The sequence below is a fragment of the Herpailurus yagouaroundi genome, unplaced genomic scaffold (assembly GCF_014898765.1).
Source record: "Herpailurus yagouaroundi ecotype Mexico unplaced genomic scaffold, PumYag 160, whole genome shotgun sequence".
Lineage (NCBI taxonomy): Eukaryota > Metazoa > Chordata > Mammalia > Carnivora > Felidae > Herpailurus > Herpailurus yagouaroundi.
Genome location: NW_024412401.1, coordinates 31414123 through 31441809, shown reverse-complemented (window position 1 = coordinate 31441809; position 27687 = coordinate 31414123). Strand labels below are relative to the sequence as shown.

Here is a 27687-nt window from a genome sequence, read left to right as displayed (position 1 = left end):
AGAATGAAAAGTCTAAGACAGTCATCCATCCAAGTGCACAAAGAATTCACACTGCTCAAGCAAACATTGAGACACATTTTAGTAAGAATCTTAGCTGGCTTGAGTTTCCAGAAGACAAATTGGTTTTTAAAGAAATATTGTTGTGATCAACAGTGAAAAATGACAAATGCCCTGATGTTTTTCCCCAGAGGTTTCTCAAACGAGACCATAAGACTAACATCACAACTTCTCGATAGCAAAGTGGGGACAATTTATCCTAACCTGATAGATTCTTACTAATTGTAATAGATTACAATTTCTTATTAAGTTCAATCATGTGCTAATTATTAATTCCAATGATTATCTGATAAAGAATTTAGCAACCTGCATTACATTATACATGATGCCCTGATTAAATGTTTCCTTCAGAAATTTTATTAGAAAAAAAGGTGTTTTTTTGTGTGTTTTTGTTTTTTTTTTTTGGAAAACAAAAAATTTCCTTTTTCTTGTAAGAGAGAGCCTTATTGGGCAATCCACGAACAGTGGGAATGGAGTCTACACAGCGTCTCCTGTTCACGGGGTCTGGGAAGAGCCGCTCTGGTTAGGTCGGGAGCATCAGCCTCTCAGACTGCCAGCCTCCCTGACCGCACACCCTCCCCCCTCCAGCCCAGCCCTCACAGCTGAAGGTCCTCAGGGCAAACTTTCAGTTTAAATTTCCCGGCTTTCTGTCAGTTTGTGTCAAAACCATAGCCACCTACCCCCGCTGACTGTGGTGGCTTTGTTTGTTCTTCCCCTCCATTTGCTACTTGTTAGCCTCCGTGTACTGTGTCGGCACACTTACAGTAGGCAGAGTGCTGATGACAGATGGTGGGGGGCTGGGAACTGGGCTGGCATGGCCCCGTGCCAAGGGACAGGCCTCGCTGCCGGAACGCGCAGCCCAGAAGCTTCTCCTTGAAGCCTTGTCCGTTTGGTTGGTTCTGTGGGCGTGTTTGTGTGTGCTTGTGCACACGTGGCGTGTTTTGTTGTGGTGGTGGTGGTGGTTGTGGCTGTTTTTGTTGTTGTTTGGGCCAATGACAACAGAGGCCTCGCTGGCTGGCTGCGGCTTTTCACTCTTGGCAGTTTCCAGACTCCCAGGCAGGAAATTCTCCCAACGATTGCAGCTGTGAATTGGCCCATTTTTTTGGAAAGAGGATAAAGAAAAGAGTTTAGTGGGTCTTGTGCTTTTCTCACACAAGCAAGGATGTGTTGAATACAAACAGGGAGGGATGTGTGGGGGAGGGGAAGGGGTAGGTGGGAAAGGGAGAGAAAGAACGCTCCCTTGGAGCATACACAGCGTGGCCCCGTGGCTCCGTGGAGCCAGATGTGGGGCTGCCCCAGAGGTGAGACGGCCCTAGGTCTTGATGGGGTTTCAGCAGTTTGACCCTTTTGACACCAACAGACACGCACTTCCATTCATTCCTTCAACAAATATTTGAGAGCTTGTTCCGTGACTGGTGGCTTACTGGGAGGTGAGGACACCAGGAAGCAAAGCAGATGAGGTCTATACCTCATGGAAACAACGATCAGATGAGACGGGAGTAAGCAAACACCTCCCAATCATTCACCCTCGTCGGTGTTTTCTATGCATCTTAATAGGCTACTGTGGTAGAGAATGATGACGATGACGATGATTATTTATAACTTTTAATGAGTATGTCTGTGCCAAGCACTGTTCCAAAGGCATTGCTCATCTAATCTTCAGAATAATTCTGTGAGGTAAATGCTACGAAAATGAACATTTGGGGATGGTCAGGAAAGGCCTCTCTAAGGAGGTGAGATTTGGGTTGAAATATGAAGGATGTAAAGGAGTCAGTTACTTATTTATTTATTTAAAAAAAAATTTTTTTTCAACGTTTATTTATTTTTGGGACAGAGAGAGACAGAGCATGAACGGGGGAGGGGCAGAGAGAGAGGGAGACACAGAATTGGAAACAGGCTCCAGGCTCTGAGCCATCAGCCCAGAGCCTGACGCGGGGCTTGAACTCACGGACCGCAAGATCGTGACCTGGCTGAAGTCGGACGCCCAACCGACTGCGCCACCAGGCGCCCCAGGAGTCAGTTATTTAAAGTCAAGGGGAAGGAACAATAAGTACAAAGATCCTGAGGTAGGGAAGCGCTTAAGTGTATTCAAGTTGCTAGGAAAGACCTGTGGGATAGGGTGTAGAAACAAAAGGGGGCAGGACTGGGGAGAATGATGTGCGATAAAATTGGAGAAGTAGGCAGGGAACCTTGTGAGGACTATGTCCTGGTAAGGGATACGAGCACGGAAAGCCATCGTTGGATTTAGATCTGGGAAGACACACCTTGGAATTCCACTTTTGAAAGATCTCCCCATCTGCTGGGGAGATGACTCAGACCAGGGTGGAAACAGCATTACAGGAGGCTATTACTGGCCAGAAATGATGGTGACATGAATTAGGATGGTAACTGTGAACATGGAGCAGTGGAAGGGTTAGGTGTCCGTGTCAGAGGTGGACACAAGAAATGCCAATCAACCTGAGCCAATAAAGTGGCGAGGCAAAGTAGTCATGGCCGGCACCCTGGTTTCTGGTTCAATCACTGGATGGCGGCGAATAGCGGCATTCACTGAGATGGAAAGTACTGATGACCTAGAGCAAGGGGGTGCCCCTCTGTACACTAGACAGGTCAGTGTCCAGAGAGGAAATCTGAGGGCTGGGATGAAGAGGAAAAACCTTCCATGGAGGGGAAAAAGAACCACCACGTCACAAGAAAATATATATATTTTTTACATTTGCAAGGTGTTGTTTTATACTTTAGCTTCTGTCTCTTGCCTTATTTGATCTGCACCGTAATATTGAGATATAATTATGATTGTCTCAATCTTAGAGATGGAGAGAATGAGATCTATAGGAGGGAACTGAGTTTTCATGGTCACACAGCTATCATACTAGTTACTGTTCATATTAAGTGAAAGTTTACTTTGTACTGTTCCATACACTTTAAAGTATTTTTTTTTAATGTTTATTTATTTTGAGAAAGAGAGAGAGAGACAGAGTGCAAGCAGGGGAAGGGCAGAGAGAGAGCACAGAATCCGAAGCGGGGTCTGGGCTCTGACCTGTCAGCACAGAGCCCGATGTGGGGCTCGAACCCACAAACCGTGAGATCATGACCTGAGCTGAAGTCGGAAGCTTAACCAACGGAGCCACCCAGGCGCCCCAATACTCCATACACTCTATATATGCTGAGTCTTCATGATCATATAAAGTAGATATTACTCTTAGCCCATTTTTCAGAAGGAAAACTGAGGCACAGAAAGTTTGAATAATCTGTTTGAGGTTGTACAGCTGCATACTTATTACTGTAAGTTACAAAGCTGGGCTTCAAATCCAGCTCCCTATTTGTGTTCTTAACCACTGTGCTATACTAAGCATGATTGAATTGGGACTCTGAATCTAATGACCTCTTGACTATTCTAAAATGCCTCCTCAATGCTACTTCTGATGAGTACTCTTTCCCTCCAAAGGATGTATGTATCGGGGTCAGTTTCAGCATTGCTTTAGTTTAAGGGCATAGCTAGATGTCGATCCCTCAAATATTTTCCTCCAAAGTCTATATAGCATCATGATGTGGCATCTGAAAAGAGGCTATACCTTGTAGTGACATAACTTTCAACTAAAATTAAAAAAAGAACCTACAAAATAATTTGGTCAATATTTAGCTATTTATTGGAAAATATTTTTCTGTTCTGAGAGTTAATACATACACCGTGAATGTGACTTATTTCCTTTAAAATTTTTTTTAATGTTTATTATTTATTTTTGAGAGAGAGAGAGAGAGAGAGAGGGAGAGAGAGAATGAGCAGGGAAGAGGCAGAGAGAGAGGAAGACACAGAATCTGAAGCAAGCTCCAGGCTCTGAGCTGTCAGCACAGAGCCTGACTTGGGGCTGGAACCCATGACCCTTGAGATCATGACCTGATCTAAGTTCAGACGCTTAACCAACTGAGCCACCCAGGAGCCCCATGACTTCTTATTTTCTCAGAAGTCCTAAAGCTGAGTAGGAAGGCAGGCATATAAGCATTCTATCTGCTTCATTTTCATATCTCTTAAAAGATGATCTATGCACATAACAAAGAGGAAAGAATTAGGCCACAAACAATCTGCCCGTATACCCCAATGAGGTCCCACAGGTTATCAACTTGGCAGAATCTTAAACATACTTCACATCACCTTTCTTTATTGCGGGAAAGATAGGAGAGAGACTATTTCAACTTTATTTGTTCATATGTATTCAATCAAGCTTTCCAATTGCCAGTGAGAGAGAGATAGAGGATGGGCATGCATTCTGGCAGACCACTGCCTTCCAGAAAGTGGCTCTGTTCCTGAGTAGGGTTGAAACAACCACAGGCAATTCTGTCTTGCTGTTGTTTCATTGAGTAACCATGGGGCTGCCAGGTTCTAATCCTGAAATGCTCTAAATTGGTATCTTGTACCCAGATGATGGGGAATAGCTGTCTCACCAGGTTGATTCTGAAGACGAAGTGAGATAATTTATCCATTCTGGCTACCAGCCAATCAGGTAGCAAGGATAAGAGAGGCAAAATTTCTCAAAAGGAGCACTACACAACATTGGTTTATATTTTACCCAAAACATACTCCTCAGTTAGGTCTGGAAAATGTTGCATCTATTCCTGCTAAGCACTGGCATATCAAGAGCTCTGATAAGTCCTACTGTAAAGTACATTCAAGATGCTACCAAGATGATCACCTACAGGACCTCATCAGGTATATGAGTAATTCTTTCATCTTTGTTATGTACATAGATCATCTTTTAAGAGATAGGAAAATGAAGCCGATAGAATGTTTATATGCCTGCCTTCCTTCTCAGCCCTAGGACTTTGAAGAAAACAAGAAGTGACATTCCATGGTATAAATGTTAACTCTAATTTAGAACAAAAAAACATTTTGCTGAACATAGAATTTTCAAAGCTATCTATGGCCATCAGTGCTTATGATCAGTTATGTGATTAATGATGCATTCGGATAATCCCTTAGCCCATTCAAGGTATGTTGAGACTAAATCCTCCTTAAATAAAGCCCTAAGAGAAAAAATAGTGTCTGGAGTAAGGTGTTTCTAGTGAGATGACCTGGGACTCAAGTACTGGCTTGAGAAATTCTATTAGAATTTCTATAGTCTACTAGAAATTCCATAATTTTGGGCTAGCATACTTAAATGTCTCCCTTCATCCACCAAATGGGAAAAATGAATATTTCCTTAAAATATGGTTGTGATTTGTCTACTCAGTGAATTCATTCATTTAACAAATACTTATGAATATCTCCCCTGTGCCAAGTATTGTGCTATGGACCAAGGATTCAGGAATTAGCCACCTGTATTTGTCAGGGTTCTCTAGAGAAACAGAACCAGTAGGAAATATATCTACATAAATATACATAGATATGATTTATAAACATAAAAACAAACATACGAACAAATAAGATTTATTATAAGGAATTGTCTCATTCAGTTATGGAAGCTGAGAAGTCCCATGACCTGTCATCTGCAAGCTAGAGACGCAGGAAAGCCAGGGGTGTAATCCAGTCTAAGTTCAACGACTTGGGAAGCAGGAGCACTCAGGGCAGGAAAAGATCAGTGTCTCAGTGTCTCAGATCAGGCAGTCAGGCTGGAAGGGCCAAATTCTTCCTTCCTCTATCTTGTTGTATTTAGGCCTTCCATGGATTGGATGATGCCCATGCACATTAAGGAGGGCAAATTGCTTTAATGAGTCCACTGATTCAAATGCTAGTTTCATCTAGAAACACCTTCACAGACACATCAACAAATAATATTTAGCCAGATATCTGGGCACTTCATTATCCAGTCAAGTTTAACATATAAAATTAACCATGACACCAGCTTACTTGGAATTTAGTTATTTACTCATGAGAAGTCCCCTAACCAATATTTTGTACTTATACTATTTGGAGCATCAGTGACTTGTCCTATTTTTTGGTATCATATAGCAAGAAAGATTCACCAGCAAGGGTGGTCTGTCCCAGACCAAGCCAGATGTTTTTCAGAACCTTCAAGCAGAAAGGAATGTCCCTCCAAGGAATGTTACCCAAAGATGAGTAACAGAATGTGCCAAAGTGAAGGCAAGCTATTTGTCAAGGTTTCTCCTACAAGAGGTTTAAAAACATTCTCTGACTTGTACCCTTTGTATTGTTTGTTCTTTATTTATCTTTCTTTTTTTTAATTTAAATTCAAGTAAATTAACATACAGTGTAGTCTGGCTTCAGGAGTAGAACCCAGTGATTCATCTTTTACATAGGACACCCAGTGCTCATCCCAAAAAGTGCCTTCCTTAACCCATCACCCATTTAACCCTCCCCCCACAACCCTCAATTTGTTCTCCATATTTAAGAGTCTCTTAGGGTTTGCCTCCCTCTCTGTTTTTATCTTATTTTTCCTTCCTTTCCCCTATGTTCATCTGTTGAGTTTCTCAAATTCCACATATGAGTGAAATCATGTATCTGTCTTTCTCTGATTTCACTTAGTATAATGATAATGCCCTATTGTTCCATCCACGTTGTTGCAAATGGTGAAGTTTCATTGTTTGTTTTTTTATTTAAAAAAAAAATTTTTTTTTCAACGTTTATTTATTTTTGGGACAGAGAGAGACAGAGCATGAACGGGGGAGGGGCAGAGAGAGAGGGAGACACAGAATCGGAAACAGGCTCCAGGCTCTGAGCCATCAGCCCAGAGCCTGACGCGGGGCTCGAACTCACGGACCGCAAGATCGTGACCTGGCTGAAGTCGGACGCTTAACCGACTGCGCCACCCAGGCGCCCCTCATTGTTTGTTTTTTTAAAAAAAACTTTTAACATTTATTTATTTTTGAGAGAGACAGAGCATGAGTGGGGGAGGGGCAGAGAGAGGGAGACACAGAATCTGAAGCAGGCTCCAGGCTCTGAGCTGTCAGAGCCCATCGTGGGGCTTGAACCCATGAGCAGTGAGATCATGACCTGAGCCGAAGTTGGCCGCTTATCTGACTGAGCCACCCAGGCGCCCCTCATTGTTTGTTTTTTAAATTTAAATCATGGAGTTTTCGATCTTTGTCCTTTCATTTGAGAAATTTATTTTTACTCAACACAAGAAGATTTTCCTTTGGAGATGAATACATTGCTAAAGGGAAAAGGGGAAGAAGAAGGGAGAAGATGGTTGGTTCACTTGTGACCTAATACTGTTACTACTGGTTCCTGGATGGAGAAGATGTTTGATTCTCTCACCTCCTCTTTCCTTCCTACCTCCCTCCTGGCCTTGAAAAGGAACCCTGCATGTTAAGCGAGGCCACCCTTGTGGAAAGCACTGAATTAACCATACGATCAATATAAGACCTGGGGAGTTAGACGGAGGGCATACGGGTCATCTTGCTTTTGCCTATGGGACACTGATTCCTCACTCACATATCTAAGAAGCTGGTCCAGTAAGTTCATCAACACTCATAACAGTGCCTTGCCCAGAGATTCTGGCTCCTAGATCTATGGCAACTCGTAATACTAGCAACTGGGATGGATGCAAGACTTAAAACCAAAACCAAAACCAAAACCGAAACCTACTTCATCCATGTGATTACTCAGAGAACAGGAAGATTAAAAGGGTGGACATATCTAGGAATTAGGTGTGAACAGAAGAACTAGCAACCTTTTAGCCTTTTATTGTATGTTCCTTCAAAATAGGGTTTCTCAAATTCAGCATGACTGACATCTGGTCATAGTTCTTTGTGTGGGTGCTGTCCTGTGGACCACAGAATGTTTAGCAGTACCCCTGTCTTCTACCCCCTAGATGCCAGTAGCAAACTGTTTCTGAACATTGTCAAATATCCCCATGGGATAGGGTAAAAATTATCCCCCATTAAGAACCTCTGCTCTAAAAGCAAGAACTCTTAAAATTTTTGTGGCAATGGACCTGGTTGGCAATCTGGAGAAGATGATACACTTTTTGTTAGATTAATGTTCTTAAAAGTATGAAATAAAATGCATAGAATAAGAATGGAAAACATTTATATTAAAGTTATATCAAATACTAAAAAAGCAAATTTGTGATACGGTAATTTACGTATTTCTTTATTAACATACTAAATAAAAATATCTAAAAGTGGACCCAAATAACTACCTTACTTTTGAAGTAATGGTGAACTCGTACGATATTTTGGGAAGCCTGTAACAACTGTTATGTGACATGAACACGTCTGTGATTTTATAAATTTTATTTTTTAAAAATTTTTGGAAGTTTATTTATTTTGAGAGACACAGTGTGTGTGTGTGTGGGGGGGGTGCAGACAGAGAAGGCGAGAGAGAATCCCAAGCAGGCTCTGCAGCATCAGTGCAGAGCCCAACACGGGGCCTGAACCCACGAAACCATGAGATCATGACCTGAGCCAAAACCAAGAGTCAGATGCTTAACCGACTGAGCCACCCAGGCACTCCAGGTCATCTTTGATTTTAATTATGACAAAATTCTAAGACTACTATGGTTTGTTCCCTACATTTATATTTAAAGATAATGTTAAATTTCAGCTCAAGATTGAGAGAAACTAAGATGTAACTTTTTCTCATCCATGTTCACAGGGCCCCTAAATTCATGGGTATTGAATACAGAACTCCCTTTTCCGAGGCATGAAGGAAAGAAGCTGCATAAGCTCAAGTATTTTTATGATATCTAATTAATAGCCCAAATCCCAAACAGAGGGCCTGAAGTGAAGGGAAGCTCTGGCAGCTGGGCAATTATGAGCAAACCATAAGTGCAGAGACCGTCTTTAAATCCAAGAAAGCATCAATTTTATAGGCATAACCTGAGCCTGTATTCCACAAATGCAGAACTCAAAGGTAGCAGGAGGAGGATTATAAAATGATTGGGCTGAAACCAAAGAAGGCATTCTGGTGTGGCCGAGGGGCCCAGAAGACCTGCCGGGCTCTGGGGGAATGGTAGAAACAGCGGTACTGCTGGGAACTGGCTCAGCCGACAGCTTGCATACCTGAGCAAGTCTCCTGACTGCTCTGGGCCTCAGGGCCTTATCTAGGAAGTGATGGGCTCACCTTGGACCAGTGTTGATTAAATCTATGCTGCTCAACGACATAGTTTAGACTTTCACCTACGTAAAACTTACAGAGGCTAACAAAATCCACAGAACCAAGTGTCTTAACGGTGAAGACATTGGAATGGGAAGAGAGTTTAAGTCCAGTTGTTCAGTTCTACAGGTAGTTAACAGAAGAGTCATGTGCGCTTGTTGGGGCGAGGAACTGGGTTTATTTTGTTTTTCCAGGAGTCTTAGAAAATGTCAGGAATATAATAGGTACCCAACAAATATTTGTTGGATGAACGAACAAATAAATGCATCCATAAACCACCAACTTCCATTGTTAGTGCTGTGTCATTTACCTCTTAACATTATTTTCTTCAGACAGGCATGTGGAGAGATATTTTTATCCAATTTTCTTGCTTATTGTGTAATTCTAGTACACTTAGTCATACATATCACTCACACACACACACACACACACACACACACACACACACACACACGGGTCTGCTGGCTCCTGTGGGATAGAGGAGTCGAGTCCAAGGGCATCTTCTAGAAGGTCCCTCAGAGCCTTAACCAGGTTTCTACTGACAGCAGGAAGCTCCTGCAGGATTTATTGTCATGTGATATTACAACCCTACTGTAGTAAAGCTTCTGGTAAACTGATTGGGCCTGTGAGCATGCAGTAATGAGAAGGATAGCAGAGAAACTGCATAATGACAATGGTGGAGGGCAAAAGTGGCTGAGCTAAAAGAGGAAATTTTAGGCTGGTTTTCATTTGAAGATTTTCTTTTGAAACGTAGTTTCTTCTCAGTACAAGGAAGCCCTAATCAGCTCTGGAGCAAAGTGAGCCTCTCCTCTCTTGTTTTGAAGAAAATAAATAGGCTTGATCATGGGCACAGAGCTCCACAGTTGCTGCTGTGTGTGAGGCATACATAAATTGCAGACTAAAGGACTCTAAAGCAGAAATTGGTGGGTTTGAGTTCTTGCTGTGTGAGGGTGGTCAAGACACTGTACTATCATGAACTGAAATTATTTCCTCTGCAAAATATGGTTGTTAAACTAGTATTAGGATTGCAACTCAAAAGGCCCACAGACAGGGATGTAAATGGGTGAAGCATAAGACAAAAGGGAATAGTGGAGACTGTGGCAAAGTACAGGGTATATGTCCATTTGAAAGTGGTACTGTTACTTACTTTTAATCCGCCATCACCACACTAGAATGTGCATCTATAGTTGCCAGATATTCGAGACTTTTTACAAATCTGAAATTTGAGCGTTTTTTTAAAGAAGTTCATTTCGGGGGGAGGGGCAGAGAGATCTGTGGGGGTGACCATGAGATCTCTAAAGGCTTGCAGTAGTAACAATTCAAGGAATACAAATAAATGTGCTTACTGTCTGTGAAATAATTCTTTAAATTCACTTAGAAATTGTGTGTGCGTGTGTGTGTGTGTGTGTGTGTGTGTGTGTGTGTCTACACAGGGGGGCAAGGACACAGGAGTTTGTGCTCTGGAGGGCAGGCTCCAGGTACTCCACCAGCTTCTCCAGTGTGCCTGCCTTCATGGTCGCCACCCTGCAAGTCTCATGCAAGTTCAGGGCCAACTTATTTTCATGGCTGGTCCCAGGTGCCCAGATACCTGGTAGACACAAGGCCCCAGACCCTGTCCTCTCCAATCTTCCCTGGAGATGGCCTTGCCAGCCAATCCTGGGAACCTCGGGACCCCGGCTTATCAGCCAGCATCTCCCCGCCCAGATGCTATCCACCTGGGCATGTTGCTAGGAGACCTAACTTCACTTTTTATAGTTCTTCGTAGTTTGCAGGCAATTTTAATGATTTTATCAGTCTCACGAAAATCCTGTGTGCTGCTGTTACCCTGTTGTACAGAAGAGGAATCTTAAATTCAGGAATGTTAAGTGACTTGTCCATTGTCAGAGCAAGAAAGTGGTAGAACGTAGATTCATTTTGGTATTGGACTCCCGGCACTTCTGCAAACATACAGCCTTGTCTTATAATACAAGATGTTAGTAACCCCACTTAGCATCTCTGGAGGTCAAACAAAGGAAATATTATTCTAAACGTTGATATGTGGAAACGTTGATATTCTAAGCGTTGATATTCCAACGCTGTCCTTGGAATGAGGAAGTGTTGTGAGATGATTACTCTTTAAGAAAGAACATCTGAATCTCCATTCTGGTACCAGGTTGAATATTGGGTCAATGTTTCTTCTAAAGCTTCTTCTAAAGTGATTCCTCCATCACTCCAAAGTAGAAATAGGAGTGGAAAAAGAAGCCTTATATTCTGGTTATGATTCAACTGCTAACTGGCTGTGTGACTTTAGACAAAAATTCCTATGTCCTCTCCATGAACTCTCAGTTCCTTATCTGTAAAATAGGAACCATGATATGGAAGCCAGCTTTAGTACCCCATTCCATTCCATGAAACATCACCAACATAACCTTTAGAGATCACAGGAAACTAGGAGAAGCAGACCTCTAACATGCAATAACTATAGCAATTAGTATGTGCTACTAATCAGAGATGCATGGAGAGTGATACATAAAGGCGATACAGAGCAAGACATTCTGGATACTTAGTACTTATAAATAGCTCCTATTAGTGGTGATGAGTAAATTTTACATAGAAGCTGACTTCATTTCTGTTATTATCCATGCTTAGCACAGAGCCTGACATGGGGTTTGATCCCAACGACCCTCGGATCATGATCCAAGCCAAAACCACGAGTTGGATTCTCAACCAAATGAGCCACCCAGATGCCTCAATTTTTGTTATTATCTTTTTTTTTTAACTGACTGAACCACCCAGGTGCTACATAGCTCATTTCATTTTAGTGCTGAATAATATTCCACCGTCTGGGTGGACCACAGTTTATTATCCATTTGCCTACTAAAGGACATCTTGGTTGTTTTCAGGTTTTGGTAATCATGAATAAAGCTGTTGTTACAAATATTTGTGAAAACTTTGTGTGGATGTAAGTTTTCTTCTTTTTCTTTTTTCTTTTTAATAGAATTTATTGTCAGGTTAGCTGACATACAGTGTATACGGTGTGCTCTTGGTTTCAAGGGTAGATTCCCATGATTCATTGCTTATATACAACACCCAGTGCTCATCCCAACAAGTGCCCTCCTCAGTGCCCATCACCCACTTTCCCCTCTCCCCCACCCTCCATCAACCCTTAGTTTGTTCTCTGTATTTAAAGGTCTCTTATGGTTTGACTTCCTCTCTGTTTGAAACTATTTTTCCCCTTCCCTTCCCCCATGGTCTTCTGTTAAGTTTCTTAAGTTCCACATATGAGTGAAAACATATGATAACTGTCTTTCTCTGACTGACTTATTTCACTTCACATAATACCCTCCAATTCTAACCACGTTGTTGGAAATGGCAGGATTTCATTCTTTCTCATTGACAAGTAGTATTCCAGAGTGTATATAAACCACATCTTCTTTATCCATTCATCAGTTGATGGACATTTGGGCTCTTTCCATAATTTGGCTACTGTTGAAAGCGTTGCTATAAACATTGGGGGTACATGTGCCCTGTGAATCAGCACTCCTGTATCCTTTCGGTAAATTCCTTGTAGTGCTATTGCTGGGTCATAGGGTAGTTCTACTTTTAATTTTTTGAGGAACCTCCACACTGTTTTCCAGAGTGGCTGCACCAGTTTGCATTCCCACCAACAGAGCAAGAGGGTTCCCATTTCTCCACATCCTACCTTTCAGAAAGGATTAAAAATTGTAACTATAAAAGGACCTAACAATAGAAAGGAGTCTCCCTCTCAGCCTGACCCCAAATTCTACCTTCCAAAAGGTAACTTGTAACAGATTGTGTGTTATATGCCTTCTCAGCATTTTGTAGATATACAGAAGTATATATGAATGTGATCTATATATGTCTATTTTTGTCTGTATCTGTTTATATATTCCCCACTTTTCACAAATAGGAGCACACTATATACATCCTTCTTTAATTTCTTTTCTTAGTTAAAAATTTAGCTTAAAAATGTCCATATCAGTACATACAGATCTATCTCATTCTTTATAGTAGCTGTGTAGTATTCCACCATTGCATCTTTATGTATCTTTTCTGGTCAGTTCCACCTACTACAAAAAATTACCATAGATTTGGTGGCTTAAACAGCATTTATTTATTACAGAAGCCGGAAAGTTCCACATCAGGATGCCAGCAAAGTTGGGTTCTTAGTGAAGGTATTCTTTCTCATTTATCGAGGGCTGTCTCCTCGTTGTATCCTCACACGGCAGAAAGCAGAGAGGGACAGGAAGCAAGGTCTCCCATGTTTATTCTTATAAGGGCACTGATCTCACTCATCAGTTAGTATTTCAACCTAACCTCCAGTGTAGGAGGAATTTGGGAGGACACAAACATTCAGTCTATAACATTTATTTACTAAATATACATTTAGTATATGTCCATTAGTTTGCTATTTCAAAATGTTTTAATATACATCCTTGTATATATCTCTGAATAAAAGTTCAATATAAATTTCCACCGTTGTTTCATTACATGTTTTGAATACTGATATTGCCCTTTGAAGAGGCTGCGTCCTTAATACTTTAAGGAACATTTCAAGAAAGTACCTACACATTTTTATCCTGTATTTTAAACGCTGATTTTTGTCCACTGAGAGGTTTTTATCTGTACTGTTTTTATCTGCACTTACTTGCTTTTAATAAAGTTTAACATAAAATCCTGACAAGACATATGTATATCCTGTGAAGAAGCCTGCTCATGATCTTTATCCATTTTTCTATTGGGTTGTTAATTTTCTTTCTTATTGAATTATAAGAGATCTTTATATATTAATGAAACCAGACTACTTATGTCATACGTGCAACAATTTTGTTTGCAGTTTGTTATTTGTCATAATATCTTCCAGATACATCTTCTTAAAGGTCTGTTTTTCAATGCTTTAAAAATCAAGATGGTTCTTCAAGAGTATTCTGATTATGTGGCTGATGCTTCTGAAAGTTGGGTTTGTACAACTTCACCAAGAAGCTTCTGCTTGTCATCATAAGGGGATGGTGTAATATTTCTTGAACAGGACCTGGTTTATGCCACTGTGAGTCATTCAAGTTACTGGAAAAGCTGACTGACCAGTGGACATTACTGGCACATTTCCCATAATTCTCCAAGGAATTAAGGGCATTCAATTTTTCCCTCTGTAACCAGTCATTGTCCTGATTGACTTCAAGGCTTTGTCTCTGTGAGAAAAAAATAAGGAAAATTCCAAAGCAAAAAAGTTTTCCCAAGTTATTTTGAGTTCATAAAATATAATGGTTATCAACTGAAATAGGAATTTAGAAAAATGATCCAGACTTATTGGAAAACTCAATACCTTCAGCCATCATATTTGGTTTATAAGCCACATGGTGAAGTGCTTAAAGCATCCCAGCCAAAGAGAGGACTTCCATTAATCAGGAAGAGACAGGGGCGCCTGGGTGGCGCAGTCGGTTAAGCGTCCGACTTCAGCCAGGTCACGATCTCGCGGTCCGGGAGTTCGAGCCCCGCGTCGGGCTCTGGGCTGATGGCTCAGAGCCTGGAGCCTGTTTCTGATTCTGTGTCTCCCTCTCTCTCTGCCCCTCCCCCGTTCATGCTCTGTCTCTCTCTGTCCCAAAAATAAATAAACGTTGAAAAAAAAATTTTTTTTAAAATTAAAAAAAAAAAAAAAAGGAAGAGACATTGACAGAAGAACTTGGCTTTAGCCTGAACAAGTAGAGACGAAGGTCATATGTAGTCACCAAGGTAAGAGGGGTACCATGTTTTCATTCTGATCCAAATTGATAAGATAGGACACAAAAACAAGCCCTTCCTCACAGACATTGAGAATGGACTGTTCATTCAAAAACCACCTGTCACTGAGCTGTCAGATTCACCACCTGAAACAGCATTAGGGATAGAAGGTTAAAAGATCTCCTTTCTTCCAAATTCACAACCACTACCAAAATAATGTGCACTCATCCCCCAGGCTCTTAGCCAATTGACCAAAGACGATGCTTAATTCAAGGGTAAGGTGGTAGTGCATACACCGGTCTATATGAAGCCTTCGCCTCTGGTTGCTTATTACTCCTAGTTGTCTGTATTTGTATACAATGGAAATAAAATGTAGTGAGTTATAGAGCTTTTGGCTTTCTGGATTAATCAGAGATCAAAATTCTTTACTGAGGGAGGTAGAGTGACCACTGCACCTAATTGCCCAGGACTGTCCACGTTTTAGTAATGAAAGTCCAGTGTTCTGGGAAACCCCCCAGTCACAGTTCAAACTAGGACAATTAATCACTCTCAGTCTTGGTCTTGTCCAGCTGATTCTTTCTCTAATCATGTTATTCTATAGAGAAATTAAGTTAGATAAAATGGACTTAAGTTCAAGAGGAAATTCGGTAACACAAAAATAGGATCACAGCTTTTGGATTTGGAGTGAGAAATGCTGGAACCTCATGCACAAGACCACACGCTTGGGTAGAGAAAAAAATTTTTGAGGTCACTTCTATGATTCCCTGATTCTATAACACCCCTCCTATCATCTTAGAAAAGTTAGGTGAGCCCTAAGTAAAATAATCCTTATTGCCGTTTATTGAATGATTACTGCGTACTAGGCACTGTGGTAAACTCTTTAATATTATTCTGCTGATAGCCTTAGGAAATAGATATTATTAGATATAATTTATAGGTGAGAAGACAGGCCTAAATAGGTTATGTCCTGCCCAAAGTTATGCAGGCAGCAGATGGTGAAGACAGGATTTGAATTCAGGTCTGTGTGGCTACAAGGCCTATGCTCACATACTCCCATCTCCCATTATCCACAAATAGTTGTGAGCAATCATTTCTGCCTTTTCCCTGTTATAAGGTTATTGGCACTGCCTATAATATGATCCCTAAAGACCAGAGAAATAGTAACCCTAACAACATGCATTTGCATAACATATTTTACATTTCAAAACACTTTTATTTTTTACTATCATCATCCCAAAGATGCTGGGAAGTAGCTAATGTTGATCCTTTCTCTATTTATAAGGGACATGAAAGAGAAGTGTGGATGAGCAAGGTCAACTGTTGATGGACACACAGGTGATGTGAGTGGCAAAACTGGACTTGTATCTATAACTCCTGACCCTAATTCCTTCTTAATACCAAGTCTATTCAGTAGAGATTAAAGGATTCTGTGGCTTTCTTGGCTGGTATCAAAAACCTTCCTGACTGCTGTGGGAATTGGCCCAATGCTGTTTCCCCTACTTGTCTGTTTCCCCCACTAGACTATAAGCTTGGAGAAGGCAGGTCCACGTGTCTGTCTTATTCATTTCTTCCCAAAACGTGACACAGAGAATCCTATTCATTTCTGTAGTCCCAAAACGTGACACAGAGATTCTTAATAAATATTTGATAAAAATGAATATCCTTTGCAAACCTTTCTCCTAATTCAGATGGTGGTCACCATTCCCCATTACCACGCCATGTTTTCTTGCCACCACACCTAATTTCACACTGTTTCCTCTGCCTAGAATCTGTGTTTCCTCCCCTTATTCCCCTATGGTCAAAGACTAAAGGTTCTTCAAGGTGTGACTGAAATGCCACCTCCACCAGGCAGTTCTCCCTGGCCTCTCAGTAGTGAATGTTCTTTCCTTAATACCCAGGGTCCACCCCTAACACACCTCTCTTTTGTTGCACCTACCTGTGTGTCCCTTTTATTATAGTGATTTGCAACTTGCATAAGTCAAAAGGGAGTAGCAGGGACTGCACCATTCTTTATGTTGCACAGCCCTTGAATTGTGAGTCCACGGCTTGTATTCTAGGACCTTTACCAAGCCCAGGAGCTTCTGAAAACAACCCAGAATCTCTGCATCCTGGCACATCTGCCCACACTTCAGCAAGAGTGCCACAATAGTCTCTGTAGGCTGCTCTGGTTATAAGGAGTGAGATGGGGATTGGTTGGTCCAAGTGTGATGCCTCCATTTGGAGTCAGAAGAGGAGGATTTGAGATCCATCAGGAGAGGGTTTGTTGTTCTTTGTTAATGAGACAGCATTACTACAAAACTTGTGTTTACCCTGCCCATATCTATTTGTGGGGTCAACTTGATGGGATCATCCCTTAGTGAGAGTAAAAAAAATTTTTTTAGTGTTTATTTTTGAGAGAAAAAGAGACAGGACAGAGTGTGAGCAGGGGTGGGGCAGAGAGAGAGGGAGACACAGAATCTGAAGCAGGCTCCAGGCTCCAAGCTGTCAGCATAGAGCCCGACGCGTGGCTCAGGCCCACAGACTATGAGATCGTGACCAGAGCCAAAGTTGGGTGCTTAACCGACTGAGCCACCTAGGTGCCCCTCTTAGTGAGGTTTTAAAGGAGTGTTTGTTATTATTTTGTCCAAGTGATGGATTGAAGGAAATATGTTAAAAGCTATGGATCCAAGATTGGGCCTTTGAGATTTTCCTCTTTGTTATTGTTACTTCAAAATTCAAATAAAAATCCACAAAATTATTTTCTCCAACTCAAAAATGCAGACATCAAGAAAATCCCTGGATAACTGAACAACCCTGAGGTTGTGGCCATCTGGGCCCAATGTTTGCTTTCAGCACAACACTATTTGACCTCACGTTTTTATTTTAGATTTTCTGCCATAAATTCTACCTGATATTTAAGATAGGGCTCCTTGGCATGCCACTCACTAGATAAACCAGAAAATTTTTCTTATTTATATACTTACGCAAAATAAAAATAATTTGCTACTTTAATGCATTTTATTATAGTGATGATTTAGTGTGGTGGGTGTTCTTATCACAAGGTATAGGTAGCTAGCTATGTTGTTTGAATAAAATATGTTGGTTTTCACTTAAAAAACAACAAAACAAAACAGAGCAAAACCAGAACAACCTCCACTTCCCCACAAAACCCGAACACCAGTAACTCTCAGTAAGCCTGTTACATTTTCTTCTCTCATAACCTTCTGAGTAGTTCACCCTAATGAGCTGTGGGCCAGAAACAGGCTAGCCAAGTAGCACCCCTTGCATGGTGGATGGATTCCTAGCAGATGGCAAAGAAAAGTGTCTAAGTCAGTTTGGGCTGCTATAAAAAAGTATCATAGACTGGGTAGCTTATAGAAAACAGGAAACTATTTCTCACAGTTCTGCAGGCTGGAAGTCCAAGGTGGGTACGGCATGGTCAGGTTCTGGTAAAGGCCCCCTTCCAAGTTGCAGACTTCTCATAGGTCCTCATATGGGAGAAAGAGGGCTAGAAAAGTCCCTGGGGTCCCTTTATTAAGGGCACTAATCCCATTCATGAGAACTCCATCCTCATGACCTGATACCATCACATTAGGGGTTAAGATTTCAACATATGAATTTTGGAGGTGACACAGACATTCAGTCCATTGCAGAGGGGAATTCATATTGGGAGCTGGCAAGGTGTACCAGCTGTGGCAGAGGGTAAAAATGATTTTGCATAATCAAGTGTGAGGAGGCTTCCTACCCGGCCCGTTGATTTAACATGCACACATCTGTAGGAAGTCTGGCTCTGGGTAAAAAGAATGAGGAGGGACAATATCTCAAGTACCCTCCGAAGATCTTCCTGGGAGATTTGAGTTTATGCCTCCTGCATATTGGCATAATTGGTATAATATGTTGTATATTAATAGCATCCCCTTTGCTCTCAAAGGTGTCATGGTGAGGATGGTAAGTTATATGTTCACCCTCGACTGGAGGCAGCCCCTTTCAGAGGTTTCCTTTGCCCCATTGCAAATCATCTCATTTAATTAGTGCATAGTTTTAGTTTCACTTAAGGTAAGATCATATTCCTTATGAACACAGGTATAAAACATTGGAAATTTATATGCTGCGTTGATTTTTTTGAAAAGTCATTATTTTAATAATGAAGATATAAAGCATTAAAAAATATTAGAACTACACCAAAATTATAAGCTTTTGCACAGCAAAGGAAACGATCGACAAAATATAAAGGCAACCTAATGGATAGAAGATAGTTACAAATGATATATCCAATAAGAAGTTATCCAAAATATATAAATATATAAATATATATATATTTTGAATATAATATAGATAAATATATATATTTTGAATATAATATAGATAAATATATATATAAATAAATATCTATAAAATTTTGAATATCCAAAATATATAAAGAACTTATACAACTCAACACTGACAATACAAATAATATAATTAAAAAATGGGCAAAGGATCTGAATAGACTTTTTTCAAAGAACACATATAGACAGCCAATAGGCACATGAAAAGATGCTCAATGTCATCAATCATGAGGCAAATTCAAGTAAAAACCACAATGGGATATCACCTCACATCTGGCTAGAATCAAAAAGACAAGAAATAACAAGTGTTGGCAAGGATGTGGAGTTAAAAGGAACCCTCATGCATGGTTGGTGAGAATGTATATTGATGCAGCCACTGTGGAAAACAGTATAGAGGTTCCTCAAAAAATTAAAAGTAGATACTTTTATGGCCCAGTAATTCCACTGCTGGGTATTTACCCAAAGAAAACAAAAACATAAATTAAAAAAGATATATGCATCACTATGTTTACTGTACCATTATTAACCCAAATGTCCATTGATAGATGAATGAACAAAGAAGATGCAGAAGATGCAACACACACACACACACACACACACACACACACACACACACGCAGATTCAATGGCAGTGGGCAGGAGGGTGGAAGGCACAGAGAGTCAGTGGTTGTAGCCAAGGTGAATGTCATCTGAAGGCCAAGATAACCCACAAGTTCTCAGTGATGCTGCATAGCACAGGTTCCCTGTTTGATTTATATTCTATTGTATCTTCAGCTAATTAAAGTTCTTATTATAATTTGGATAGGAGAGAGCTTATTCTGCATTTCAGATATTTCTTGGCTTTCTAGAAAAGGATAATTCATCATTCATAATGTCCCATGAACCTCTCCTTAGGTGAATCACATAAAAATCACACTGACAGGTGTGATTTTGAGAATTTGTATAGCATTTTACTTTCCACATGCCCTATGCCTCTTCTTTCTCAGCAATTCTACCAGGATATATTTTATACATGAGTGAACTACAATCTCAGAGGGGAATTAGTAGCTTAGAAAGAGCACATAGCTAGTAAATGGGGGCAGGACTGGACCCTGGAGCCCACTCTGCTGGCTCTCAGCCATCACCCCATCAGCTACAATATACAGAAGGCAGGAATGAATGGATGCAAGGACATATAACTCTTTGGTATTGGGTGTTGATCTCCCATATTCACTGAATGCATCACTGATGTATAGATTCATCACTGGTCTCCCTGAACTCACTTATCTCTTTCCAACAAGTTAACACATTAGTCACTATTATGTCACCTCCTTCGATCCCTCCCCCTCCCAGCTAGAAATAGTTGAATATATTCACATTGCGATTGGTACAAGGGCCAAAAGCTTTAGTGCAGCCTCATAAGACCTGTATGGTGGCACCCAGACCACCCCTCCACTACCCCCCGTACCACTGGCTCCATGATCTCAGCACTCCAGCCTTCTGCTCCCTTTCAGTTTCCTTGACAGCTCATGCTGTCACCTGCCTCAGAACTTCTACCCTAAAATTCCCTCTTCTTGGAGGGTCTCAAATCTCATTAAGATTTGCCCATCTCTCAGATCTCAACCTGAACACTCCTCCTTCAGGAAACTTCCATGAGCCACTCAGAGCAGTCCAGGTCTCAATAAATCCTATAACTTTGCTTCACAACACTCACCACCTTGTAATTTTACCTTTATTGGTATAATTATTTGATTGATATCTATCTTTGTTAGACTAGAAGCTCCATGAGAATGAGGTATTGCTTTATTTTCCACTTTGCTTTTTCCCCAGCAGTTAGTAGGTGACAGGTAGTAGGTGCTCAGCAAATAATTCTTGAATGAAAGAAAACTCCTTTGCTATCTAATGGCCACAGGTGACTTTTTAAACTTAAATAAATTAACTAAAATTAGAAATTCATTTCCTCAGTCACACTAGGGACATTTCATGTACTGGATAGCCACATGTGGCTGTTCCTGTATTGGGACAGTGCAGTTACAGAACGTTTTCATAATCACAGAAAGCTTGTAATGAATAATGTGTCCTCAGATGTTTACAGAACCAATAAATACAATGTACTTGCTTCTTGTTCATGTCCAATATGGGCAATGCTTAGATTTTTCTTTGAAAAACATCTCAAGAGATGCTGTCCAGTTTGGCCTGAGGACCCCTGGGAAGTTTGTTCGTGAACAAAAGAAATCTGCAGATGAACCAGCAGAGAATTACAGATGGGTTTTTCACTTGCTCATTTTCACTCAGTAGATCGTTAACCAGTGCCTACTGTGTACTTCAGTGACTATATTTAAAGGAACAATCATCCCAAATTTTCCATTTTTTCTCTTTAGAGAGGCAACAGAGCTTGATAAAGGAGAATATAGACTTTGAAATCAGGAAGACCTGTGTTCAGATGTCAGCACTGGCGCTCACTGGAGTGTATGAGTTGCTCTGGGACAAGGAACTGAACTTTCCTGAGCTTCAAATTCTTCCTATGACAAATGTGGGTAGAAGCAGCACCTACCTGATTGGGTTGTTGTGAAGAATAAATGAGATAAACTGACATATTGTTATTAATAGTAATTTTAATGATTCTTTCTGTTTTATTCTTGTTTAGGATTGGCATTAGCACTCTGCATTTTGTGTGTCTTTCCTCTCTAAGTTCTGATAAAATATACTGATATTTTCTCTTCCAAAATAAATCAAGTTGCCTGCTTCCTATATTCCTATTAAGTTCCAGTTCATAACATATGAAGATGGACTTGCTCAAGAATCTGATGGTATTTTTTTTTTTTTACCACTAATGCTCTTGCCTTTGATTATCCCCCCTGCACAGTGAAAATAGAGCTATTGAGAGTTACCAGAGGATGAGGAAGATATGCTTTGGCTCATGGCCTACAATCAATGGAGATCTAATTGCACACCCACTTCAGGACCCTGGGAGAACCCAGGAGGACACAGGGGGTTGTTTTTTCAGGAAACCTCTGAGGCCTTCTGGGCAGGATGGTGAGCTGCCCTTCTAACTGTAGTACCTTGAAACTGGGATTCAACAGTTGAAGTTTTATGGAGCACCATGTGGGAGGTTCTGTGCTAGAACTGTGGATTCTACAATCCACAATGTTTTTTTCAACGTTTATTTATTTTTGGGACAGAGAGAGACAGAGCATGAACGGGGGAGGCGCAGAGAGAGAGGGAGACACAGAATCGGAAACAGGCTCCAGGCTCCGAGCCATCAGCCCAGAGCCCGACGCGGGGCTCGAACTCCCGGACCGCGAGATCGTGACCTGGCTGAAGTCGGACGCTTAACCGACTGCGCCACCCAGGCGCCCCTACAATCCACAATGTTAAGAAGGGGCACAAAGTTTCAGTGTGAAATATGATCCATTTCTCAGTCTTTTATCTATCGTGAGGAAGAACACGAGCCCTGCCTTTAAGGAGGCTGCAGTCTAGTCAGGAAGGAGAGCGAACATAGGAGTCTCCCTTGAGAATATTCCACCAGCTTAGTCCTGGATAAAGGGCGAAAAATTGGTGCAGAAAAGGAGGGCAATTTCCAAGCCAGAGTGCTGTGTACATATGCATGCAGGAGAAGGAAGGAGAGGGTGGGGGAGAGAGTTAGTCAGAGGCTCCAAGTGTGCAGGTGGTAGTGAAACATGGTGTTACACAGGCAGGACAGGGCTTGGTGTGGAAGGCTTTTTAGCCAGATGAAGGAGCTTGGACTGAGGGCCATGGAGAACCACTGAAGGATTTCAATCAGTGGAACCACAATCAGATAGCATTTCAGAAAGGTTGCTCTTACTTGCACAGGGTCAACTGGACTTGGACAAGAATTGAAGCAGGAGAACTGATGGGAAGCTGATACAGTGATCCAGGTTAAGACACGATACTGGCTTGAGCTAAGGTGACAGCAGAAAAAGAGCATAGAATTGAGAGAGATGAACAGGCAGAATGGGTAAGTTCTATGAACCAATTGTATAAGGTTGGAGAGAGAGCTGGAAGAATAATAAGCCTCAGTTTTCTGGTGTGGGCAGAATGTGCTGATAGCATTCCATCAGTTCGAAATTAGGGAAAGGGAAGAGGGAAGAGGATGAGTTAAGCTTTAGACATGGAGTGTCTGTATGACAAGTAAGTAGAGATGCACATTCAGCAGATAGTAATGCACATTGAAATAAAGTTTGAAACAACTGAATGAATAAATAAAGGAAGGAAGTCACCCAGGGAGCAAGCAGGAGGGAGAGAGAACCAGGCATGGAATGGGCCTTGCTTCCTTTCTCAGTAACCATGTATATCACTTAGTGAGGACTAATTGGTCTCAGTGTATCAGGCTGAAGATGGAAACGTGCTTTGGGAAGCCCCAGACATTATGCAATTGAGATCTATAGATTTTTTAAGACGCTGTAGTTTGCTATCTTTGCAGCTGAGTTAAGTTGTAGCATGTTGAGTCTCTGATCGTATAATCTGATGGTCAAACAACCAAAACTAGTTAAAAGGAAAAAAGGCTGGTCTTTCTGCCTTGGCAATGATACCTGCAAAAAAATGAAACCCACTTTCTCAGAAGTACTGACCTACTCCACGGCTGGGCCTGCTCTTTTCAGTCTCGGAGACCCTTCCTCCTAATGTATTCACTGTTTTTTGAACAGTTCTTGGAAAGATGTTAAGAAGGGACACAAAGTTTCAGTGTGAAATGTGATCCATTTCTCAGTCTTTTATCTAAGAAGCCAGACTTGCATAAATACTGCTACACATCTCTATTTACCTATGTAGTCCTAATCTCTATTTTCCTCCCACCTTCCAAATGGCAGGCTGGTGTCAGAATGGATACAGGATTAGCAGGAAAATTCTCTTTCCTCAACCCTATTCCAACACTACCACACAGCCTATTACATATTCTACCTTTGCTGCAGGCTGAGCCACTCTTCACATGAATAGGACTTAAGTGCTTGCCGGTAGTCTAAATTATGCAATAGAGACCATCAGCGTGTCTCAGAGAGGAAAATTCAGCCTTAAATGATGGGGCCAGAAGTCACACTTGGAGTTTCCAATTGTTCTGTCTTTCAGCCCTTAAAAATCTTGCAGTGTTTATAGGGAGTTCTCTCCAAAAGCAAAATATGCTATTATTATTATTTTTTGACTTAATAAGAATGTTCTTTTGGCAACTCAAAGGCACATGAAAAGCAAGAGGAAAAAAACCTAAGGGGCCTTCAGTGGGTTTTCCTTGTTTTCTGACACTATGAATTGAATGCATATCCACGTGTGTATACAAATCAGAGTGGCTACTATAGTCTGAGCTCTAATTTTTCTGCAGTAGTAAGGAGCTCACAGAAACTAGGCTGAGTATCTTCTGAAAATTCAAAGACTGCTGGGCAGGTGCTCAGAGCTCTACTCAATGAGTCTGGGGATCCTCATTGGAGGAATCAGTAACTCAGAACTTGAGCTGATGACCGATTCCCAGGCTGAGTCTTGTCTAAACCAGGGGGGAATAAAAATCATATTTTAGCAATAAAGGAAGTGGGGAAGGAACCGTCATTAAAAGAAGAAAGTCAAGCTGCACATCTTGGTCCAGAATTAACAGCAACGACAAAAATTATTAAAAACGTCTCTATATAAAAATACTGACCATGTGCTAGTAATTTATAACTTATGGTACAGTTAGTATGATTCTGCCTATTTTACACGTGATGAAGATAATGCATGGGGAAAGTATGTCCCCTGTTCACATTCAAACACCTAAAGAGTGGAAAAGGAGAGACCTAAACCCAGGTGCATCTGGCTCTAAGGCCTGTGTTCTTACTTTCATATTAAATTTGAAAAGAGAGGGGTGATGCGGATCAGAGCACAATTCTATCCTTTTAAAATGGCCTGGACTCCATACTTGGCGAGAGAGTTCTAGGTGCCACTCCTAAGGTAGCCTGAGTGAACTAAAGATATCATAGCAGAAATAGGCTCTGCTCCATGAGAGCTGGTGGGACAACCAGCACCGAGACTACACTGTAGGCTGAGTTGTGAACAAGACAAAGTAAAGGGGACATTTCAGCCACCCAGACATGTGCCCTTGTTCTTCCTTTTTAGCGTGGTGATTATGAAGAACAGGACAGCAGCTAGCACTCTGTCAACACAGGTGATAATGCATGACGCAGCAGGAGTTGCAAGAATAAGGCTGGGCCCCACTTTCAGTGTGACTCTGAAAAAGTCACCATAAGTGAGACAGAAGTCGAGTCATGACAGTTCCTGAGTCATTGCAGGAACCCCAGAATTAGACTTAATGACTTCCGTGGGGGCTGGGGCACTTTGCTCCAGGAAACTCCTTCTTGCTTAGCACAGACTTTCCAGATTGGCTCTGGTCCTCTTCAAGCATATCAGCCTCTTCCCACCTCACGGCCTATTGCAACTCTGCCCATAACTTCACCTGGAGAGATTGTTCTTAGCCTTCAGATCTTACTTTTGATGCCATCTCTTTGGGGAAGCATGGTCTAATCAAATTAGCAGCCTTTCCCCAGTGTCCATGCACTAATCACTCTCAGCCACACAATCCAGCTTTCTATTCCCACAGTACTTCAATTATCTTGTTCCATTTGTTTATTTACATATGTTTAGTATCTCTCCCTCTTTGTTGGAATGTAGGCTCTCCTCTTTCAGAGACCTCATTTGTTTTGCTCAGTGTTGTACTCCAGCATGCAGAATAGTGCCTCATTTGGTACATGCTCCATCAACACTTCATTTATTTATTTGTTTATTTATTTATAATTCAGTGTTTTTTAATTTATTTTTTTGTAATTTACATTCAAGTTAGTTATATAGTGCAACAATGATTTCAGGAATAGATTCCTCCATGCCTCTAACCCATTCAGCCCATCTCCCCTCCAGCAACCCCTCCAGTAACCCTCTGTTTGTTTTCCATATTTAGGAGTCTCTTATGTTTTGTCTGTCCCCTTCCCTGTTTTTATATTATTTTTGCTTCCCTTCCCTTATGTTCATCTGTTTTGTATCTTAAAGTCCTCATGAGTGAAGCCATAGGATATTAGTCTTTCTCTGACTAATTTCACTTAGCATAATACCCTCTAATTCCATCCACATAGTTGCAAATGGCTCCATCAACACTTTTAAATGAATGAATGGATGAATGAATCAATGAATGGAATATGGCTGTGTTATGAATATTATGACTTTTTTGTGCTACCAAGACCTCAATGGCTGAAGGAAATATGTATTCCCAGCAGCAGGTGAAAAAGTGTATGCATTGGCTAGGTAGCTAGTAAGTGAAAAGAGCAGAGGCTTACGCTCAGGTCTCTGACTCCAGTGCTTTTTCCATGCAAATGGAAGACTAGGGAGAGAGGGCCAAGTACAGTTCTAAGTATTTCTGTTATTGTCCTTCCAATTTCACACACTGGGCACAGAAAGATTTGGTAATGTGCATAAAGCCACTTAGCTAAAAGTAGCAGGCTAGCTCCAAAGTCCATGCCTCTAATCACTGGAATATGATGGCATGTTCCAGACAAAATGGAGAGTCTTCCAAAGAGACAACAGTGAATCTAGGACCATCAAGATGTGTGGGGATTGTGGGGATGGTCTTCTAAGCCAAGGATATCTGCCTGAGCTAAAGCCTGCTGTGTTCTCTTCCTGTCTCCTGACATTTTTACCGAGCTGCCTGAAATCCATGTATTCTCGGAAATTCTGCTGCTTCTGATTTCTGGGTAAAGGACACAGTAGAGACAAGAGTAAACAGTTTTCATGCACACCGTTGCTTCTTCTTGAGACATTCTATCTTTGCTGTCTCTGAGACAGGCCCATAGGGCTCTTAGTGCTTGTCTGAAATGTGCATGACCAGGTGGTACAGCCTGGAGCTTCTGCCCTATGAAAGATGGAGATAATGCCCACTGAGTGGGCACTGGTTGTGGGCACCCAGTTGCATTTCATTCGTAACAATTAAATAGCCTTATAGCAGCCCCTGGTTGCTGATGGGCTCACACCCCATTGCCATGTAATCACATCTAATCCCATTGAGCTCTGCTCAAAATAGCCATAATTGGTGGTTTTATCCAAATCAATAAAGACAGCTTCTACATATTGATTATCATCCAGGGTATAAAATCATCATCGGTTACCTGGAAAAGAGAAGCAGGCTGCCAAGGGAAAAGGTCAGATATTCCATTTGAACAGGGGAGGGAAGGGGGAGGCGGAACCAGTGAATTTTAAGGTAATAGTATCAAATTACCTGAAAATGCACACAGTATATTCTTGTAATTTGCAACAACAGAGAGCCCAGAAATAGGTCAATCATTTAAGTGAGTCTTCAAGTCTTCTCTCTGTGATGCACTGAGCTAGCTTGCATTAACAGTCTTAAAGGGGCTGGAGCCAACCAAGGCAGAGAGAGCCACGGGGCTCTTTCCTTCTTGCATTTTACAACCTAACAGTTTCAGTCAACTCGATGCCTCAACCTGATTTCTTCTGTTCAATTAATGATCAACAGATTCTCGGCCACTGTCATCAGTGAATTTGGGAAAAGTCACAAGGATGAGGTGAATAGATTATTCCATGTGAGAACCCAGG

At 41.3% G+C, this 27687-nt stretch overlaps 1 long non-coding RNA gene across 1 annotated transcript in view; it reads right to left on the bottom strand.

Moving 5' to 3' along the window:
* Positions 1 to 420: 420 nt before the first annotated feature.
* LOC121034790 (uncharacterized) overlaps positions 421 to 27687 on the bottom strand; it is a 291089-nt gene continuing 263822 nt past the window's right edge. Inside the window, exon 3 of the long non-coding RNA XR_005792609.1 lies at positions 421 to 1139. This is a non-coding gene — a long non-coding RNA (uncharacterized LOC121034790). The remainder of the gene's footprint in view (positions 1140 to 27687) is intronic.